Source organism: Polypterus senegalus, chromosome 6 (assembly GCF_016835505.1).
Source record: "Polypterus senegalus isolate Bchr_013 chromosome 6, ASM1683550v1, whole genome shotgun sequence".
NCBI classification, from domain to species: domain Eukaryota; kingdom Metazoa; phylum Chordata; class Cladistia; order Polypteriformes; family Polypteridae; genus Polypterus; species Polypterus senegalus.
Genome location: NC_053159.1, coordinates 21,934,194 through 21,956,511, shown reverse-complemented (window position 1 = coordinate 21,956,511; position 22,318 = coordinate 21,934,194). Strand labels below are relative to the sequence as shown.

General features: G+C 39.7%; 1 protein-coding gene across 9 annotated transcripts in view; it reads left to right on the top strand.

Annotated features, from left to right (window-relative positions):
- LOC120530863 overlaps positions 1-22,318 on the top strand; it is a 92,241-nt gene that overhangs the window by 1,909 nt on the left and 68,014 nt on the right. For 4 of the 9 annotated variants that reach the window (XR_005634026.1, XR_005634024.1, XR_005634029.1 and 1 more), the window contains exons 2-4: positions 1,068-1,211; positions 15,369-15,487; positions 16,567-16,715. The exons of 1 other annotated variant lie outside the window; for it this stretch is intronic. The gene's annotated coding sequence lies outside the window, so the exon portion shown is untranslated. Of the gene's footprint in view, positions 1-1,067; positions 1,212-6,052; positions 8,665-15,368; positions 15,488-16,566; positions 16,716-22,318 lie in introns of those variants that run through there. 4 more of the 9 variants (XR_005634025.1, XR_005634027.1, XR_005634030.1 and 1 more) reach the window with 4 other exon arrangements.

Genomic DNA, 22,318 nt, shown 5'->3' with positions numbered 1-22,318 from the left:
TGTACTAGAACATCACTGAATAAAATCTCTAACTTTAAATAGAACTCCGGTTGAAAAGTTTCAGAATATAACCATTATCTGAGAAAGTAAATTCCATATTTTAATAATGGTGCATAATCTGTGATAGCATTACCCAAAAGCTGCTTGACACAATGCCCTACAAACATTTCTTAAAACTATACCAATTGTTATTAGTACTATGCTGTATCTATTTTGTTATTATTTTTTAACCTAGAGTACCTGTTAATAGAATGGCAAGGAGATCAACTTGTTCATCTTTATTTTACGACTGTAAGTGGCCCATTTTGTGTATGGACTGCCATTTAGAAACTTTAGTTTGAATATTTAATTGTCAGATAGCACAATCTAGTACATCTGGACCATAAAATCAAAAGCATGTAGCATAACAATCTTAGCCCCAGTTCAGTCGCTATGCTCTTGTTAGTGAGATACAATGCTGTATTTTCTTGTTAAAGCGGTACTGCATTACAGCTATAAAGTAGTAACTGTAAAGTGAAATAAAGAGTACCTGAATTGGTATTGTAAGGCAGTGAATAAATATATGCAAACAGGTTCCTTTTCCTTTGCACAGTGCTGCTTTCACAATATGTCCACACTATGCTCCCTGGACAGAAACTCGGGTCCACTTTCCTATGCAATTTAATGAAAGCAGCTACCTTAACCAGTTGAGGCAAAAGAAAGCTCAAGTCTTCGCAAGTGACTAACCTGGCACTGATTGCGTGGAAGTCTCTTTTTTGTAGCAGACTCATTTAATTTGAACTGTGTTACACATGTATACATGCTGCATAACTGGCTAGCATCTCTATTAAATATTTTTTCTCCAGTTTCCAGCTGTTGTACAGTGTATTTTTACAGTTTTGTATGGTGTTGCATGAACTGTTACCTTACTTTATCATTTTAAAAATGACTTTCATGTCTTCTTTTTCTCAAACAGAAATTATTCAGCATTTCCATTCTCAACTACTGTAAGGACTAATGGGTCCTTTCAGCACTCCAAAGCAGCTTGTGCCATTTCTCACTTGCCTCTTTTGTCATACCTCTCCTAGGTGTTCTGAAAGTTCTGAATCCTTTGAGGCTTGAGCAGCTACATCTCTGTAGATTTCATATTCTGCATAAAGCTCAACTTCAGATTAGCTACCTGCTTGTTGAACTCCTACTGCATGGGTGGACCTTCAGATCTTAAAGGCCAGGTCAGCTGGTTGTTTTCTTTGTAACGTTAAACACTTAATTAGCTTAATTGATATAATTATTCATTCATTTTGACAGGCAATATTTATTCATGTTGTTTCAACAAAAAACAATTGTCTGAAGGCTTATCTTCTAGAAAATAGTGGGGGTTGTTAAACATATTCTCAGACTAGTTTAGAGCAATGCAGAGCAATTAACATTAAATCTTTGATTAAAAGTATGTACTGTATATACCTAAGCTATAGATAGCTCATGATTGTTGATTCATTCTTTACCACAAAGTTATACAGTATCTCAAAGCACTCAGTTGTACAAATATGGAAATAATTGCACAGTTTACTTATTATTTCATTTTAGATGAAAGCATAATTTACATTTACTTATATAAACAAATTATATATATTATGTAGCTGTTCCGTTCTGTGGTACTTATGAAACTTAAGACTGGACCCCTTTTGCATGATTGCAGTTTCACACTCTGTGCAAGGATGGGATAAGCAGGGTAGATTCTCAGTTCACAACAACACAGCACAATTAGCAGTAACTCTTCAAAATGAGAGCTCTTCCTTAGGCATCCAGGGTTCAATAGAATTCATTGACATCATGCTCGATATCAATGTAAGAGGTTTGTGGCAGCTGCTTTCACATACAACCTGAATTGTCTTAAAAGAGAGAAACCTAGCAAGATGAGTCCTGTTTGTGAGTGCAATGAAAAGGACTAACCAAAATATAATGGATCATCTCTTAAAGGTTTTATTTGTCATGAGAGGTGTCTGGAGGTCCATAAACCTCTGGTTCTTTGCCACTATGTTTCTAGTCATACTGTTTTTGTAAAGTTAAACTTTCTGGAGGCTTTGGTTCTGTGTGAAAATGGGAATTGCGACGCAAGTAAGCAGAACTTGCATAATAATAATAGAAGTATTTGGCTGGTCTGTTGAGTAGCCATCTGTTATACTGATCAGTTTACCAGGAGAACTAGCTAAAGTGTTTGACCCATGGCTGCAGCTGGTCTCCCTGCATCCCTGAAATTCTATGCCTATTCGCAGGGCTCCTCGCCTTACTGATTCTAGCTGTCTATTCTATTTAACAGGTCACTGGACTGTAGCAGTCTCATTGGATTACTATGTGCTGCCCATGCTAGAAAGCAGATCATTTTAAAAGTAAAACCGTACATTAATTGGGTTTATGAATGGAAAATGACAATATATTCTGTACAGGAGAGTGATGTCACGATGGTATCATAATATAACTATTACCAGCTTACATTTGCTGCATTTATTTTACTTTACACAGTAACCAGAAAGATAAGTTCAAGACCTGAAGAGATATCGGTGTCACATCAAGCCTTTATTTCAACATACTCTGCTTTGAGTGTCACTGAACTGATATCAAATATTAGGGTAAAGGAGAAAAACGATAATTACTCTTCAGTCAGTGTCTAGCAGGTTAACTGGTGTCTGCAATTCTATATACTGTAAGCAGTTAATCTGCTGGTTTTCAAGTAGTTGACTAGCTAATCTGTGGAAACTGTCATGGCAAATCCAAGCATTGTGTGAATAAATATGTGTTGATCACAAGTAAATTCTGCTGAAAATAAAATGCATATTTAATAGGAGATTTTTGATTTAATAGGAGGTTTTTTTTTGTTTTTTCAGGCAAGGATCAAAAAATTTATGATCATTCTGCATTTTGCTGTTTTGGGTGGTACTAACAGGTTTGAATGTCCTAAAATGCTTCCAAGTCGATTATTAACATTGTTGAGTCAATTTTCTGACATGATCTGAACAAAGTAACATCAAGTTTTCTTTATTGATAACAGTTGTTCTGCTACAGTAAACCTAAGCGCAATTGTTATCAGATGATACTTGCTAATAAAATTCATTTATTTATGGCCATGCAGTCATGGATTTTCTAACCTGCTTATCCAGTTCAGAACTGTAACATCACTGCGTTCACGGTAGAAATGAACCCTGGACAGGTACCAGTGCATCACGGAGCACTTTCACACACGCATACTTACTCTTACAAGGCCAATTTAGAGTAGCCAATTCACCTAACATGTTTATTTCTCCTTGTAAGAACAAAATACACACAAATCTGGGGAGAATGTGCAAACTCAATGCAGAGATATTCTTGCATATAGTTTTCCATCCCAAGACTACAGAGCAGTGAGGCAGCAGCACTGAACATTTTTCCAACCCCCTTTTTATAATTATTTTGATAAATTAGTTGTAATTTTTAATATACTATAAGTGTATTATGGTACTCTACAATGTACAAACATCCCATCCAGACTTGACTACTGCTTTGCATCCATTTGTCAGGCACAGACCCTTCTATCACTCTAATGAGTAGGGTGGGTGGAAGTTCCATCCCTTTTCTGAATACAGTGTTTCAAGGTTGTTGGGTTCTAGAGCCTGTTCAAGCTTCTAGAGGTGCACAGCATGCCCACATTCGCCGAAGAACCAATCTACACTTGATGGGTTTTAGAATATAAATGTCTTTGGAAATGAAAATGCCTGAAAGAAGTGCAGGAGGACATGGTGAGATTGTGTATGCTGCACAGATGGTACAAGTAGTAATAGTAGCAGTAATATTATCACATATGCAGAGTGCAGTGTGGAAAGTGACAGGGCTGGAATTTGAACTCAGGTTCCAAGAGTGGTAAAACAGCAGCACTATCAACCCTAACACCGCTACCATCACACCCTATATACAATGACACACACACGCTTTAGGCATATACTGTACAGTATATGGCTTCTTCACACACAGGATACAAGTGTGAATTGAACTGAATATAATGACATATATTTCATGTACTGTACGGAGATGCCTTCAAAAAGCTCAGAGAACATAGTAGTAAAGTCTTTTGTTCAGCTCAAATGCATCTCAGACATTTTTGCCATTTTGTGTATTTTATGTATATATTTTCCACATGTATGGAACCCGTTAGGGACAGCGCTGGGCCCTTTAAAGGTGTGTTATTTGTTCAAGGCTGTCCAAACATTTACAGAGGGCTGGCAGCCGTGGAATGTGTTGGGAGAGCCAGGCAGCATGTCCCAGGCGTGGGAAAGCTCTGCTCTCCTCAACCTTTTGAAGGCTTGCTGCCCCTCAGGCGGAGAGTCAATAAAGCCAGTGCCAGAGATTTGTGAGGCTGATAATGACAGCTTCAGTCAGCATGCAGACAGTATCTGGGCAGGGAGGGGTGGCGAGATAAAGATATGCTTGCTCTCCCTCCCAGTACTTGCTCTGCGTGCGGCTGAGACGGTGGCCTGCGTGCCTGACAGGCTGCAAACCCTCCTAAAAGGAGGCTGTTCTCATCTCATAAGGCTCTCATTGTCTGCTTGGCAAAGAAAAACTATGTGCTAATTTTTACTACTATAACACACTGTTATTAAGGCAGCTGAAGTGTAGAAATTTCCTATGTGTCTCCATTGCTGAGTCCAAGTTTGTGTCAGGTCCAGTGTAGGTTAAGGAGCATACAGCCTTAGTTGAAGAAACATAAAAATTGCCATCATTTGAGTATGCCAAGGGAGTAGTAATTGTGAAATGGGCTTATAGTCAGTTTCTGAGGTTTTAAGGTAGATAGGAAAAGTAATTTGTGATATGAATAAATACCATTACTGTTTTCCTTAATTATAAAAAAGCACAAGCTAGGTAGCACAGTGTAGTGGATGAGGAACCCACAAGTTTACTTGTTCAAACACCTGCCTCCAACCCACTGTCTCATTCTAAGCTAGCTACTGTGTCTCTAAGCTAGGTACATGCAGAACTAGAAAATTTGTGGACTTCCTTGTTATCTGTATGCAAAAATGACAACAGCAATATGTTTATGTTACATGCATCATGTTAATTGGAGATTCTGCATAATTTTTAATCGAAAATATTAAACTCACAAATACGAAACACTGTACAACAGTTTTAAGGTACTCGCGTCCAAAAAGAGCATAGTAATGCCTCATCATTCAGGGGCCTGGGTTCAGTTCGAGTTCTGAGTCCTATTTATTAATCATAAATTGAGAATGCAGTTTTTCAGCATTATATGCTATATACTGTATATTAACAGCAGTGAGATAACCGTAAAAACTGTGTGTAATATGCTTTTTAATAATCATTTAAAAAATGTTTATCATAAAATACTATGTTAATTTGCATTATATACGCTGTATTATTATTGAATTATGTAATGTATTAATTAGGTTAATTTCATTTGTGCAGTGGTTAACACTGCTGCCTCATGGATTTAGTGTCCAGGATGTGAATATCTAGTCTGCTTCATGGTCTGTGTGGTGTTTGTGTGCATTGGTTTTCCTCCCAATCCAAAAACGAGTGGGTAAGGTTAATTGGTGATTCCAAATTGAACTCAGTATAGCTGTTTGCATGAGTGGGGCCTGCAATAGACTAGTATCCTGTCCAGATCTTTTTCCTGCTTCATGCTGAATGTTGCCAAGATAGGCTATGGCCCTCCACTATCCTAAATTAACTAAGCCAGGTTGAAAATATTATGTTATCCATCCATCCATTATCCAACCCGCTATATCCTAACTACAGGGTCACGAGGGTCTGCTGGAGCCAATCCCAACCAAAACAGAGCGCAAGGAAGGAAACAAACCCCATGCAGGGTGCCAGCCCACCTCAAGGCACACACACTCACACACCAAGCACAACTTAGAATCACCAGTGCACCTAACCTGCATGTCTTTGGACTGTGGGAGGAAACTGGAGTACCCGGAGGAAACCCACGCAGACATGGGGAGAACATGCAAACTCCACACAGGTAGGACCTGGGAAGCAAACCCTGGTCTCCTAACTGCGAGGCAGCAGCACTACCCACTACACCACCGTGACCCCCATATTATGTTATATTAATTTAAAATTAACATTGTACAAGAATATATTAATTTAAATTTTACATATCAAAATGTGAATTTTACCTAGTATCTGGTCCAGTAAGTGTAACTTAACGTTGCTCTGATAGAACTGAGTCTTTGGCCACCCCATAATTAGATTAAGTAGGCTTAAAAAAATAATGGTTACTTGTGTAATGTTTCTTCATTAAAGAGGTCTGCATTACAGATCCTCACAATTCCATCACTTGCTTTCCTTTGTTCACTGCCAAAACCGGATTTGTGTGTCTTACAATAAAAACAGTAAGAAAAACCTGCGTGCATCTAATAATTGTATCTTGTGTTTAGAACAGTCTTCACTGAAATGGTTAAAGAAAGGGAGGACAAAGGAGAGAATTGTGATGTTGAGAAGTAAAAAAAAAAAACTATGTGACCCTAATTGTGGTGCACCTGTGTGTTTATCCTAAGGCTTTCAGACACCTGCCTGGATTTTCATGTCATCATTGTAATCGAGTCTCTGACCAATCCTCACCTGTGAGAAAGGCCAGCAAACATTGTGGGAAAACTCCTCCCCTTGGCTTGGTGCCAGTCTTTATCTTTAACCTAGGGCCTAGCCCGACCACTGCAGTTAATGAATAAAAAAAAAACAAAAAAAAAAAAACAACAAGCGCCCAGGCTGGTTCCAGGAGTCAAGTACGCAGACCTTTTTTTCACAAATTTATGGCATGCCACTTATCTCCAGCTCATCAGATTTGTTTTTACAAAATCCTTTTGCCTGACTGTGGGAACGTATCTTTTTCAGCTCACCTGTTTAACCTGACTAAGCTTTTTTTTTTTTTTTGAAGTTTCGGTATAATTAACCCTTTGATTGATACTAGGATATGTGTACTTACCTTTCAAGAGCTGCAACAAACTTTCAATAAAGATCCAGTCCAGCCAGTCATAGGGCACATTAGGACTCACCTGTTGTTAAAACATTGATTTATTTTTCAGTCCCGCTTAGCTTACCTTATGGTTGTGGGTAGCCAGAGCTTTGCAAGTAGGATAGAGAAAAATCCTGGATTGGGTACTAGTACATTGCAATGCCTATTCATGCCCACTATCATATGGGGGCAATTTGGAATCACCAGTCAGCCTGACACACATGATATTGGTAGGTGTGAGGAAAACCATAGTGTCCAGTGGGAAAATTCACTCAGACGTAAGATGGATATACAAGCTACACACAGATTGCACCTGCACTGGCATTCCTCCAATTCTGCAGGTTTTATAGGCTACCCACCATGCCATCTTTTTCATATAAATATGCCTTGAAGGCATGTAAAGAGGTAAAAATTTAAAAGCAGCAATATGAGATAAACAAAATATTCAGATTATTATGACACAACTCCAGTGTAACTGAAACACACAAAATGCTTCCTTTCAAACATAATTTAACAGCAGGACAAAATGATTTTCAGTTTTTGTTTAAAATAAGACAAATGCTAATTGTCTTAATCCTTAGCTTTGTTTTAAGTTCATTCCAAAAGAAGGAACCATAATAAACAATATTTCCTTATAGTCTTGATTTCAAACACTTGGAACCTAAAATGCATATCCAATCCTGAAATCTTGCAATCTGACTGTATAAACATGAATTTTAGTTAGTATAATGTAAACTGGCAAATTGTTATAGGGGAGTAAATTATTCATTGCATTATGTGAGATGATCAGGCTTGTCAATCATGTAAGGCACAATGATGAGTCCTGGAGCAGCCAGATGTTCTGAGGTATTTTGATTACTTCCACCTACTCATTTTTCAGATCTGCTATCTTTAATACAGTGTTATGAGTGGGGTGGAGCAGCAGCATTGGGCACAAAGTAGGAACAAGACTAATGACTGTCATAGTGTTTAGGGGTAAATCCACATGGACAAAGAAAGAAAATGTGCAGGGTCTTCTCAGAAAGTCACCAAGGCAGCTAAAATAGCAGCTGAGAGCAGCACAAACCAAAAGGCCAGGGGCCTCCTCATCAAAACCCAGATTAATAAAAATAAACCCATACGATTAAACATTTATTTTGGGAATGAATCTCCTTTATCAGAGCTCGACCCTATTCTAGTAGTATCAGGTGCACAGTACAAATGAGCCCCATATGGGATGTCAGTCTATTGTAGGGCATACCAGCAGTCACTCAGAATATCTCAGTTGCAACAGGCATAAGGCACAAACTGTCTCTTAATGAGGTGCCAGTCTATTGAAAGGTGTAATACGATAAATTTGACTCAGACACGTCAAAAAGAGTTGGGGAAATCGCCCCGTGTAATGTCTGTCGAACTTGACGAAAGTTGAATGAGAACGGATCAAAAAACCAAAGCATTTGACAACATACAGCACTGAGATGAAGATATTTATACAGAAAATGGCGACAGGATGTGATATGGCAGGAAATGACCTGAAACCTGTACGTCGGAAGTGATGTCATCATGGCATCACCAGAAGTGGCATCATCGAGCAGGAGCTGGAAGTGACATCATCATGTCGGGACTGGAAGTGATGTCATCTTTTGGAGCCCGAAACAGGACTGATGTGGAGTGGCCATTTTGAGAATCTGAAAGTGGTGGAGGTAAGTGTGTACAATTATTATTTGTCTTCTTTGGGTCTGGTAAAAGAGAGAGAGAGAGAGAGAGACGTTAATACTAGATTCACTAATATTCAACCCTTCATCTCATGGTAGATCACTCACCTTAGGGCTTGTTGGTTGTTTCCTAAGTGCATGTGTGTAACAGAGGGCATGCCCGCACACACCCACATTTAGCCATAAAGAACCAGTTTAGAGTCACCAATCAGACTACCCGGCATGTCTTTGAGACGTGGGAGGCAAACAAGAGCATTCGTAGAAAACCAGTTTACATCTCTCTATTATAAAAGGAAATCCTGAGACAAAAATTTCTCAGAGATAATTTCAACTCCCACGAGAGATAATTTCAGGTCCCATGAGACTAGACTTTTTAGACTAGTCCCACCCTCCTCTCAAACATTTACAACCGTGCCCGCCGTCCAGTCACTTCTCTTTGTGTGAATGCTATTGTCAGACACAGTTCCTGCGCTCTCAGTTCCAGGCAGGGACATAAATATAAGACAAGAGTAGAAGACAAAGTAGAATGTTGTAAAGAGCTTCAAAAACGTTGGCCCGATACACATGCAGAGCACGTTACAGATTGTGAAAGTACAGTACTAAAATTTGAAAGTCTCAAAAAACTGATAGTAAAGATCGCATTATCACTAACAAACAAATTATTACTCAGTGAAATAACGGAACAGCGAAAAGAGATTGAATATATGGACATAGGTAATATGACAGAAGTATTTAGATATTGTTCGGCTTTAAACTCGGAGACTTATAGATCGTCTTAATTTGTGTTGCCATCAGGGAAAAGTAGTGTTTCTTCCCAATGAGGGGGTGAAATTGAAATCCACATACGTGAGTGGCAGAGACTAGAAGTGGGTGGTACATAGCGCCCCCCAGGGGTTGGCAAGCACGGGGCAGAGTCCCCTAGTTTTACATAACACACACCTGTTTGGAGTATCCATGGGAAGCATATATAAACTCCACATGATTTCACTGAGCTAATAATGAAAACCAAGTTCCTAGAGCAGCATGTCAGCACTGTATAAGTTGAAAGATTGTTAAATTAGGTTGTTACAAATATTCAGCTAAGAGTCTTGTTTGATATGTCACAGTACAGAAACATTGTATTGACTTTGTAAAATTGGAATGTATCGTCATTTTATTAACCACAAAACATACACTTTTTTACTGAAATATTTTTTTTTCTATTTGTTAAATGCATTTTGTGCCAAATAAGAGTCACATTTTTATTATAAAATGTGCTTTTCATATTTATACTATAAAAGAACAAGAAGCTACTATAAAAATAGAATTTTGTTAGATGGATTGTAAATCTATTGCTGTAATGAATAATGTTTGAGAAATATTTGGTACAATCAGAAAACATTAAATGTATTGCAAATTAGTTGTTAAAACTTCCATCAGAAGTTGTATGAAGTTTTAAGACCATGCAAAATACAAAACTCATTGTGTTTGTGCTATATTTAATACAGCTTGTACTCTGAGCCCAAAAGAGAATTACTTAACTTAAGAAAGTATATATTCACCCAGTCTTCCATCCATTACTCACTTTACTCTGTGTTAGGGATCTGGAGCCTTTATTTGCAGCATGAGATGCAGAGTAGACCCAACTCTGGAAGCTGGAGTAAACACATACTCCCTTGTCCATCAGTTTTCTCAAATGATTTAATTTACTGTGAACCAGAGCTTATCCCAGGAGCACTGGCTATGAGGAAGGGAATGATCATGGTCTGGGCACTGGTCCATCACAGCACACACTCACACACAGTCACTTCAATAGAGTTGATGTGGATCAGCTAGTTAACCTAACCTGCATGTCTTTGGGATGTAGAAGGTGCAGTACATCTGAGACAGGAAAGAATTCTACACATGCAGTACATGGGGATAACATTCAAACTTCATACAAAGTGACACCTCTGTCACTTTACTTATTAAATACCCACCACCCTTTTCTAAGCCATGTCCCTTTTCTCATGAGTGAAATTTTTTCACCCGTGTCAGTTTGGAGTCATTTTTTTCTCATATATTCTTGATCAGTATTTTATATATGATTGAATCTCATGTTTATCTAGCTTATTGTGTTAAAATGAAATTTAGACAATGTTTTTACTGTCAGAGAAAAAGTTGTCAGATAGTGCTCTTATGGACAGTTGTTCCCCTCTGAGTAGCACTTGGGATTTTCATCCTGCACCTGTCTGTCCAGCATTTCCTAACAACTGCAAGCTGCTGTTTTTTTATTTATATATTTAATTCTTAATTTCAAGTACTTCTGCTGACCCCTACAGCATGTAAAAATTATAAACAGCTGCCATGCTTCCTTTTGAACTCTTTTTCAACCTCTCACTTCAGACATGAGGAAATGTAAATAAACTGAAGTGACAGCCTGAGGCCTCAGAAGAAAGAAGGCTGTTGTAATGTAACCTGTTTTTCTCAGGGTTTCTTTTGGTTTGATTTCTTTTTTGAGAGTGGGTGGCTTTTGTCAATTTCCTAAGTGTGCATCTGTATGCATATTTTTTGTTTGGTTTAAATGAACAGAGTGTTCCACATATACTTTGAATAACATATGAAGAGGAATGTGATAGGTATATTTTTATTTTTACTACATGCAGGCTACTTTTATGCCAGCTTCTCCAGTTACTTCTGTCCTCCTCTGACATGTCTTGACCACCTCAGGAGCTTGTCCCTCTCAGGTTGAGACCCAGGTGCACTACACTATTATTTCCACTGCACACCTGAGGAGCTCTCACAACATACCACTGTGCTGGTAGAAAAACATTTCTCTAGGTTATTTTGTATACATAGTCATGCAAAATACATTATAATTTTTGCTTTCCACAATATGGAGGAAAGTACAATTTTACAGTGTGCCACTGTACTTGTATGGCTCAAGAAAACTGAACTGTGGGAAGACAGCAGAATAACTGGACACTATGCAAGTTGAGACTGACTACAGGATGAATGGTATTACAGTTCTGTTTAGCTGCCAGTCAGAAGTTCTAATTACTGCTCCCTAAACTGTCAGTCTTGTACTATAATTACAAATCCATGCATTTTATAATCATGTTGTCTGGTTCAGGATCCCAAAACACTCACTTATACTGGTACCAAATTATAGTTGCTGATATTGCAGACATACTCCATCCATCCATCCATCCTCTTACGTTTATCCGAGGTCGGGTCGCAGGGACAGCAGCTTGAGCAGAGAGACCCAGACTTCCCTTTCCCCGGCCACTTCTTCTAGCTCTTCCGGGAGAATCCCAAGGTATTCCCAGGCCAGCCGGGAGACATAGTCCCTCCAGCGTGTCCTGGGTCTTCCCCAGGGCCTCCTCCCGGTTGGACGTGCCCGGAACACCTCACCAGAGAGGCGTCCAGGAGGCATTCTGATCAGATGCCCGAGCCACCTCATCTAACTCCTCTTGATGTGGAGGAGCAGTGGCTCTACTCTGAGCCTCTCTTGGATGACTGAGCTTCTCGCCCTATCTTTAAGGGAAAGCCCAGACACCCTGCAGAGGAAACTCATTTCAGCCGCTTGTATTCGCAATCTCGTTCTTTTGGTCACTACCCATAGCTCATGACCATAGGTGAGGGTAGGAATGTAGATCGACTGGTAAATTGTGAGCTTTGCCTTACGGCTCAGCTCCTTTTTTACCACAACAGACCGATGCAGAGCCCGCATCACTGTGGACGCCGCACCGATCCGCCTGTCGATCTCACGCTCCATTCTTCCCTCACTCGTGAATAAGACCCCGAGATACTTGAACTCCTCCACTTGGGGCAGGATCTCTCCCCCAACCCCGAGAGTGGGCACTCAACCCATTTCTGGCTGAGGACCATGGTCTCGGATTTGGAGGTGCTGATTCCCATCCCAGCCGCTTCACACTCAGCTGCGAACCGATTCAGAGAGAGCTGGAGATCACGGCCTGATGAAGCAAACAGATCAACATCATCTGCAAAAAGCAGTGACCCAATCCTGAGCCCACCAAACCGGACCCCCTCAACACCCTGGCTGCGCCTAGAAATTCTGTCCATAAAAGTTATGAACAGAATCGGTGACAAAGGGCAGCCCTGGCGGAGTGCAACTCCCACTGGGAACAGGTTCGACTTACTGCCGGCAATGCGGACCAAGCTCTGACATCAGTTGTACAAGGACCGAACAGCTCTTATCAGAGGGTCCGGTACCCCATACTCCCGGAGCACCCACCACAGGATTCCCCAAGGGACACAGTCGAATGCCTTTTCCAAGTGCGCAAAACACATGTAAACTGATTGGGCAAACTCCCATGCACCCTCCAGGATTCTGCTAAGGGTGTAGAGCTGGTCCACTGTTCCACAACCAGGACGAAAACCACACTGTTCCTCCTGAATCTAAGGTTCGACTATCTGACGGACCCTCCTCTCCAGAACCCCCGAATAGACTTTTCCAGGGAGGCTGAGGAGTGTGATCCCTCTGTAGTTGGAACACACCCTCCAGGCCCCCTTTTTAAAGAGGGGGACCACCACCCTGCTCTGCCAATCCAGAGGCACTGTCCCCGATGTCCATGTGATGTTGCAGAGACATGTCAACCAAGACAGTCCTACAACATCCAGAGCATTGAGGAACTCCGGGTGTATTTCATCCACCCCCGGGCCCTGCCCCCAAGGAGTTTTTTGACCACCTTGGTGACCTCAGCCCCAGAGATGGGGGAGCCCACCTCTGAGTCCCCAGGCTCTGCTTCCCCATTGGGAGGCATGTTAGTGGGATTGAGGAGGTCTTTGAAGTACTCCCCCCACCGACCCACAACGTCCCGAGTCAAGGTCAGCAGTGCACCATCCCCACCATATATGGTGTTGATACTGCACTGCTTCCCCCTGCTGAGATGCCGGACGGTGGACCAGAATCTCCTCGAAGCCGTCTGAAAGTCGTTCTCCATGGCCTCCCCAGACTCCTCCCATGCCTCAGCAACCATCGAAGCCGCATTCCGCTTGGCCTGTCGGTACCTATTAGCTACCTCCAGAGTCCCACAGGACAAAAGGGTTCAGTAGGACTCCTTCTTCAGGGTTCAGGGATTGCCGACTGACAGACACCGACCACCTTACGGCCACAGCTCCGGTCAGCCGCCTCAACAATAGAGGCACGGAACATGGCCCATTCGGAATCAATGTCCCCCACCTCCCTCGGGACGTGGTCGAAGTTCTGCCGGAGGTGGGAGTTGAAGCTACTTCTGACAGGGGACTCTGCCAGACATTCCCAGCAGACCCTCACAACACATTTGGGCTTACCAGGCCTAACCGGCACCCTACCCCACCATTGAAGCCAACTCACCACCAGGTGGTGATCAGTTGACTGCTCCGCCCCTCTCTTTACCTGAGTGTCAAAGACATGTGGGTGCAAGTCCGACAACACGACCACAAAGTCGATCAACAAACTGAGGCCTAGGGTGTCCTGGTGCCAAGTGCACATATGAACACCCCTATGCTTAAACATGGTGTTCGTTATGGACAATCTTTGACGAGCACAGAAGTCCAATAACAAAACACCACTTGGGTTCAGATCGGGGCGGGGGCATTCCTCCCAATCACGCCCTTCCAGGTCTCACTGTCATTGCCCACATAAGCATTGAAGCCTGCCAGCAGTACAAGGGAGTCCCCAGAATGTATGCCCTCCAGGGACTCCAAAAAGGGTGGGTACTCCAAACTGCTGTTCGGTGGATACACACAAACAACAGTCAGGACCCATCCCCCCACCCAAAGGCGGAAGAGGCTACCATCTTGTTCCCCGGGGTAAACCCCAATATACAGGCTCCAAGTTGGGGGGCAATAAGTATAAGCAGACAAACTGTACATCTTAAAATACTGTATGACATAAGAACCCTAATACCCAGCAGAAAATTGATATAGACATGAGGAGTAAATGCAATTCCCACACAAACGGTGACCAAACCAGAATTCAGGCACAGCCTCCTGGAGTTGTGAAGCAGCAGCACTAACCAATGTGAAAGCAGTACAACATAAAAGACAGTAATTGGGCCTAGCATAAAAAGTGCTATATTAGGAACAAATAAACACACAAGCATTTGAATGAGGCAAACATTCTATAAAACACAAAACTGCATTTTGGAACACCTCATAATGATTAGAAAGTGTGACTTTATTAAACTGTATCATTTCATCCACCCTGTATTGAAATGAGCATGTTCAGAAAATGAATGAATGATGTATAGAATCAATTTCAAAATATTAATATAAATGGAAAAGACTATTTTAAAAAACAATAAAAATTACATCTAAAAAACCGCTGTGCTATAAACCATATAAACTGCAGTAAATGGTACACTGTCTCAAGGAACTGAACAGCTGGGAGCTTTATGATCCTGTAGTACTGAGCCAAAACCTTTAGAAGACAAGACATGGATATACAGCTGACTTGAGGTTTTCTAGAAACAGACAGTTTTTGGCTTATTATTTTATATGTAGAAACTGTGATTCTTGGCTTATTTTATCTGGTTACAAATAATTGCAACATGTTTGTATTAAATGTTTGAATTATGAATAATAAAACTAATTAAAAGAGAAAAATTTAAGTTTTGCATAGGTATATACAGGTAGTTTTCTAATTGTTATACATTATCACAGGTATTTTGTCACAATGTGTGTAGTACTGTTAAATATTAAACTAAAATTACTTTTGTATATTTCAGGATCATAGCTAAATGAGCCTGTTTCAGCAAAATTGAATACATGGTGTCAACCAACGTAGCACAGGATACCAGTCAGTCACAGCATAATTAAACATGCAAATTTAAACAGAAAAACATTAGTAAGTGTACAGATAAATATTTTTATATACCACTTTGCTTCAGTTGACTTTATACATAGCCACTTGATAATCATAGTACAGTTGTTTCCCTATCTTTACAGAGTGATCACAGGCTGGTAAGTCACTTATTGGGGTTAAATCATGAGTCAGTGGTATGGACTGAACCAGCAGTCATACTGTTTTAACTTAGCTCTTAAGCTTCCTTGCTTGAAAGGTTCATCTCATACAACAACTTTCCTTAGTGAACACTATCACAAGACATATTATAAGGGTATTGCTACATTTGAAATCCTGGTAGTTTAGGCCATTTCCTAAGGATCAACACAGTGAGTCAGTGTTAAGGAATAAAGTGGCAGTCTTGTGGTTTACAGATAAGCATCTTAGTGCTTCAAAGCTTAAATTATGTACAATGCAATTACATACAATACAATAATGGCATGTTAAGCAGCTCACTCAGGGTCACACAGGGGGTCTATGTTTGGGAGTGAATTTTTACCCTTCTGGTATACACTCTAGCATATGTAGGCCAAACTGTATACAGCACCTTTATATAGTGATGCATGTCAGCCATAATGTGATTATTTTCTCATTTAAATCATTGCAATCCTGAGAGGCTAAATGGATTTCTTAGTTCTGCAGATTAAAGCAGCAGTATTATGGTTTAAAGTCCAATAGGCCACACTTTCAATCTATTCTCCTAATCTTAAACTCTGTTTTATAAGAAAAAAAACCTTCATTTGGGCGAGTAATGCATACTCAAGAGCCTAGGTGACAAGTGTATGTTTCTTCAGAAGGTAATAAAAGATTATGCTAATTCAACCCTAACCTTAACCACCATTCAAGTAACAACATCTGTAACAGAAAGGTTTAAATATTAAAACATAAAACTATGTGTTTTATTCATTACGCTTTTATAAGCAGCCTTTTATACTTTTAACACAGTGTCATCTGCCCAAGTTTATCAAGTGTCTCAGAGAAGGAAAGCCATTCTCTAATTGTCTCAAATCTCAGAGTGATGCGAATTTCGTCTTACTCTTAAAAGTAGGAGTTAACGCATTTTATTAATTTTCCTAATATAGGAAATTGTTCCTAACTTCACAAGGATTTAGAAGAGCTTATGAGCAGCTCTAACTCACTAGAGGCTGTCAGAAGATGACTTCCATGCACGCACATTCCAGAAAAGGTGAAATGTTTTGGAAATGATAGACAACATTGAACTCATAAAAAGGTATCATTTTGACAAAATGGGGTAATGTTTATAAAAAATCTTGTGTGTCATGTGATTGCTCCATCTACACAGACAGCTGCAGTGAAAGTGTTGATAGCATGTTTTTTGATCACATGGAAAATGAAGCTTTGAGATGATCTGAGCATGTTGCAACAAAACATTTCTCAAACTTTGCACCAATAATACACAGATGTATACATTTCCTCATTCACCACTCCATAAGGTAATTTTAAAACAAGCTGCATTAATGCAAATCTGCACACTCATAAAGATCATATGTGAATAACAAGCTGTCTCACAGCATCAACACATAGGTGGTCATAGATGCAAACCATACTATAGCACCCAGCATATTATCCTGATGATGGGGCTGGATGGGTGACTGACAGCAAAATGGCACACAGATACTCAGACCTTTGCCTTTCTTAAAACACTGGAACATTCTTGTTTCACCGTACAAGCCCAAGGAATGTTCAAGAAAATAGGCAGATACTTCAGGGGCATTGGTTAAATAGAGTCTTGCAGAAGATAAGGGGGGATCATGGGCAGAGGCATGTCATGTGACTCTGAAAGGTGATTGGGAACACTGGAGGAGTGAACATGACTTCAGAAACAGGGCCAGAATAGCCATGACTAGTTTCAGTAACTGTTACTTTACAAGGCATTTCCCATGGCCATAAGGGCTGCAAGGTGATTCCCCTGAAAGGAAGGCCATGGATCATTAATTGTTAAATAAATGTGCCCATTATTGGGCTTTCCTCTTATTTGTTGTGTGTGTCTCAGTCTTTCCATCTGAGTGCTTGTTACAGTATTATACTTGATGTTGCTGTGAAGTGATAACAATTCTGTGCATCTTAGCACAATATCCTTCCTTATTACAAAGTATGTTTTACTTCATCTTCTTTTTCTTCTACTTTTCCTACTACTTTGAATAAATTATTATTTGTATCTTTTTGTTGAAGCCTTATTATTAGTATCTGAAAACTACAAAGCATCATTATGATTTCCAAGGAAACTACAGAACGTCTTCATATGTGTCATTTTGTGGCTCAGGTTGCTGTAAAACCGTGACATCATTCATTCTCAAATATGAACTCCTACTACTCATTGGGAGTAGGAGTAGGATGAACTATTTTTCATTCCCTGCTCTGGAGTAGGACAAGTTCTTATCCTAGTCAGACGTTAGGTGCAATTATTAGGATTAATTCTGAGATGCTTGATAAAATGAGGCAGTCCTCTATAGAGTAATGATGACAAGAGCCAGAGCAAAAAATGTAACTTTCTGCACTGTAACTTAATGGAAAAATTGTAAATTACTTTGTAAAATGTACATCAGTTTTTAATGCAGCTCCTTAATACTCACTCATACAAAATTTGTACACAACTGTTTTTGGCAGCATATACTTGGTACACTTTCCTAGTTGGCCTCTTTTTTCCTACACAATAGTGTAAATTCTGTGAGTCATGGCACAAAGTTATGGATGTTTTCCTTAAGTAATTTTGTCCATGCTCACTTGAAATCATTAGGCATTTTGTACACATTTTTTAGCCAAACATTCATGCTACAAACCTTCTGTTCCACGTTATTCCAACAATGCATGTTGAGGCTTTCTGAAGATGTTTGTAAGGTATCAAGAGACCAAATATGTGCAAAGAAAACATCCTTTCACACCATTACACTACCATTACTAATATGTACTGTTGACACAAAGCACAGTGGATCCATGGGTCACTATTGTTTACACTACATTCTGACCCTACCATCTGTAGGTTGAATCAGGTGATATGTTTACAATTTTCAATCAACCAGTTTAGATTTGGTGATCAATTGTTTATAGTAGCCTTGTATCCATGTTATTAGCTGACAGGAATGGAAACCTGCATGGTCTTCCACTGCCTAAGAACATCTGCTGCAAGGTCCATCACAATGTGTCAGAGAGGCACTTTTACATGCTACATTTCAAAGCAGCTGATCTCCTCTGACATCACTCCTTAAAAAGGTGTATTTGCCCACAGAACTGCTTGCTGAATATCTTTTTGTTTCTTACATTATCCTCTAAAATTCCTAGAGACTAGTGAAAGAAAATCCCAGGTAGTCAAGTGTTTTTGAGATTGTGAGACCACCATGTCTGGAACCAGCAGCCATTCTAATCTTATATTACAGCTCCAGTTGATTCAAAACTCTGCTGCAAGAGTCCTTACTCGAACCAGCAACAGTGAGCACATCACACCCATCCTTCTTTGCCTTCACTGGCTCTCTATGTCTTATAGGATTGAATATAAAATTCTATTAATAACCTACAAAGCTTTAAATGGTCTTTCACCGGACTACATCAGTGACCTTCTAAATCACTATGCTCCTGTTCACCTACTAAGGTCCTCTGATTCTGGTAATCTTGTTGTGCCTCACACTAATCTACACTCTATGGGTGACAGGGCCTTCTGCTCCATAGCACCCAGATTTTGGAATGGCATCCTGAAATTAATTAGATCAGCTGACTCCATTCATTCTTTTAAAAAACAACTTTAAACTCATCTGTTTAGGAAGGCTTTTAACTTAATATTCTGCCCTTTCTTTCAGTTTACCTCTCTGTCCAGGTGATCAGGATAAATTGTGTGTCTGTTATATCACAAATTAGGTTATTTGTTAGGTTTTTCTTTTAGTATTGAATTTAGTATTTTACTCTGGTTTATTGTCCTTTATTCTATTTAATGCTTTCTTATCTGTTTCATTGTTCTATTCAGGACAACATTTGTATCCAATGTTACATATACCCTGCAGTTTTTTTTCTAAGACTCTGTGAAGCGCCTTGAGCATGGGAAAGGCGCTATATAAATAAAATGTATTATTATTATTATTATTATTATTATTATTATTATTATTATTATTATACCACAGTCAAAGGCACTAGATCAAATGTTTTGGCCATTGTAATCTTTGATCAAACAACAACTCAAACTCTTAATAATGCCGGCATGCTGTATAGATTGAGTTGCAGCCACGTGATTGGCTGTTGAGACGAGCAAGCCATTTGAATTACCAAGCAGGTGGACCCAATAAAGTGGATATATATAAATTAATTGGCTCTAAATAAATGACCATGCTGCATGTTTCTTGATCACAAGCAAAGGCAGGTAGTGTCTTGTGCAGTTTCTTACAACTAAACATTAGACTTTTTGTCACAGGTAGGAGCCCTGGCACTTAACAGTAGCAAGTAGCAGCTCTGGTATTTGCACTGAAAATATTTTATTCTCAAAAGCAACTCTTGACTTACTTAAACAGAAAGCTTCTGCCATCTTGCTTTGGGTAGAATTCACAGAATCTAATCCCCAATATACTATTTGAAGTACATGTTCAAATATTAGCATTAAATGAACCATTTAAAATGTAAAAAGAACTAGGAAGGCACAACTATTGTAAACCTGTGTCACTTGCTATAATTATATATCTCTGTTAAGAAAATGATTTTATTGAGTGAAGACTTATGCCAAGATTAATTTTTTACCATTGCAAGTTGACACAGAATCAAGCCACATTCCATTTAAGATTAACAAAATGACTGATGTCAGCTACGTTTCTATTGAAAAAGCCAGATGGGCCTTTTTGTGCTTACTCAGATTCTGTCTGTGCTTTTGTAAAGTTTAGTATGCTAAGACAATTTGTGAAAAGATTTGGTTATATTGAGAATGTGATGAGTGAATGTTTCTTTAATTTCAAAATGGAATGAAAAAGACAACAAAATGGAAAAGGTTAATAGAGCAAGGATCTGCAGAAACATGGTGGAAGTGGGGTGTTTGCATTTACGAGAACATTTGACATAGGATTTATATCTTCCTAGGATCTAATCCTGCTTATTTGACAAGTCAAAACAAAACATATTCTGTCTTTTGAGGATCATTAAAAAGCCAGATAAGGAAACAAGAGTTAATACATGTTGCCTTCCCATACATTCTCAAAACTACTTATTCCTATTTTGGATCATGAAGGACTGGAAGCATTCCTAGCAAAACTGAGTGCAATGAAACAGCCCAGAATAGGGTACTAGTAAATTCTAGAACAACACACACCATTAGGGCTACATTACAGTTGTAAATTCACTTAATATTCAGGTCTTTTGGAATGTGTGGAGAAATACCAAAGTAACCAAAGGAGATATGGAGAGGATGTGCAAATTTCACACAGATAATACCAAGTGTAAGTACCAGGGAGGAAGGACAGGCATCCTGGCTGGGATGGAGGGTGATGTCTTCTTCGAATGGAAGGCTATAATGGAACGAGGGCAGGAGTTGAGACTTCACCCAGGCAGAACACCTTATGGTTTCGGCACGGAGCAAAGTATAATGAATGGACTGGGTGAACATGAGTGCTAGGAGTAGTTCATTCCCCACATAGAAGGTGCAGGTGTTCCTCCAGGCTGAACCCAGTTGAGACACCTACAGGGTGCCATTGGAGTTGGAGTCTAGAAGTACAACCCTGTCAGGGTCTTTGGGTGCTGCCAGAGGGTGCTGCTGGGGGAGGATTACCCCAAAGAATGCTTGACCTGGAAGTGCTCCAGATGACCAGTGCCGGGATACCCGGGTCCAGTTTAAAAGAAGCCCGCAGCCTCACCTCAAGAAGTCAGGAGGCAGGGGTGACAGTTATCAGGAGGATAGAAGAAGGAAGAGTTAGATTTGTGTGTTTTGGCTGGTGCTTATTTTATTAAAAGTAATAGTTGCAAATGAAAACCAATCCCAGCCAACACAGGGCACAAGGCAGGAACCAATCCTGGGCAAGTTGCCATCCCACTGCAGGACACACACAAACACACCAAGCACACACTAGGGCCAATTTAGAATTGCCAGTCCACCTAACCTGCATGTCTTTGAACTGTGGGAGGACACCGGAGCGCCCGGAGGAAACCTACACAGACCCGGGGAGAACATGCAAACTCCACGTGAAAACTTTATTTAACCTGGAATTGTGTTGGGTGATTTTGTCTGTGGTTTGGGGCTCAATGACGCCTCCTTGTGGTTACACCAGATAAAGAAAGTTTGATATTTGAGGCAGCACTGTTAACTATTTTTTAAAAGTGTTTTACTTTTTTCTTAAAGTGGAGAAAGACAAACAAACTGTGATTGCATTCACTACACTGTTGGCACGCAGACTTATTCTGATAAACTGGAAGAACCCAAACTCTCCTCTTTTAAGTCAGTGGGAAACTGATGTGTTATATTATTTAAAATTGGAAAAAATCAAATACTCAGTTAGAGGATCTGTGCAGACTTTTTTCAAAACATGGCAGGATCTAATCAGTAATATTTTGAAATGATTTTATAAAGCACAGAGAATTTGTTGATTTAGGTATTTTTAAAAGCCTTAAATTTTACACCGTTTGGCTTGCTCTCTCTCTCAAGGGTGGGGATCGATCTGTTCTTAGCATAATTCTTTTTTTTTTTTTTTGTAAAAACTTGATTGCTATGTATTGATTGTAATAAAATAAATAAAAAAAAAAAAAAGTGTTTTACAATTAAGTAACATTTTTATACAATCAAGCAAGTGTAAGAGTTTAAACAAATAGACAATTATTCTTTTTTTTCTGCTGTACCACTGCCTTTTTTAGCTC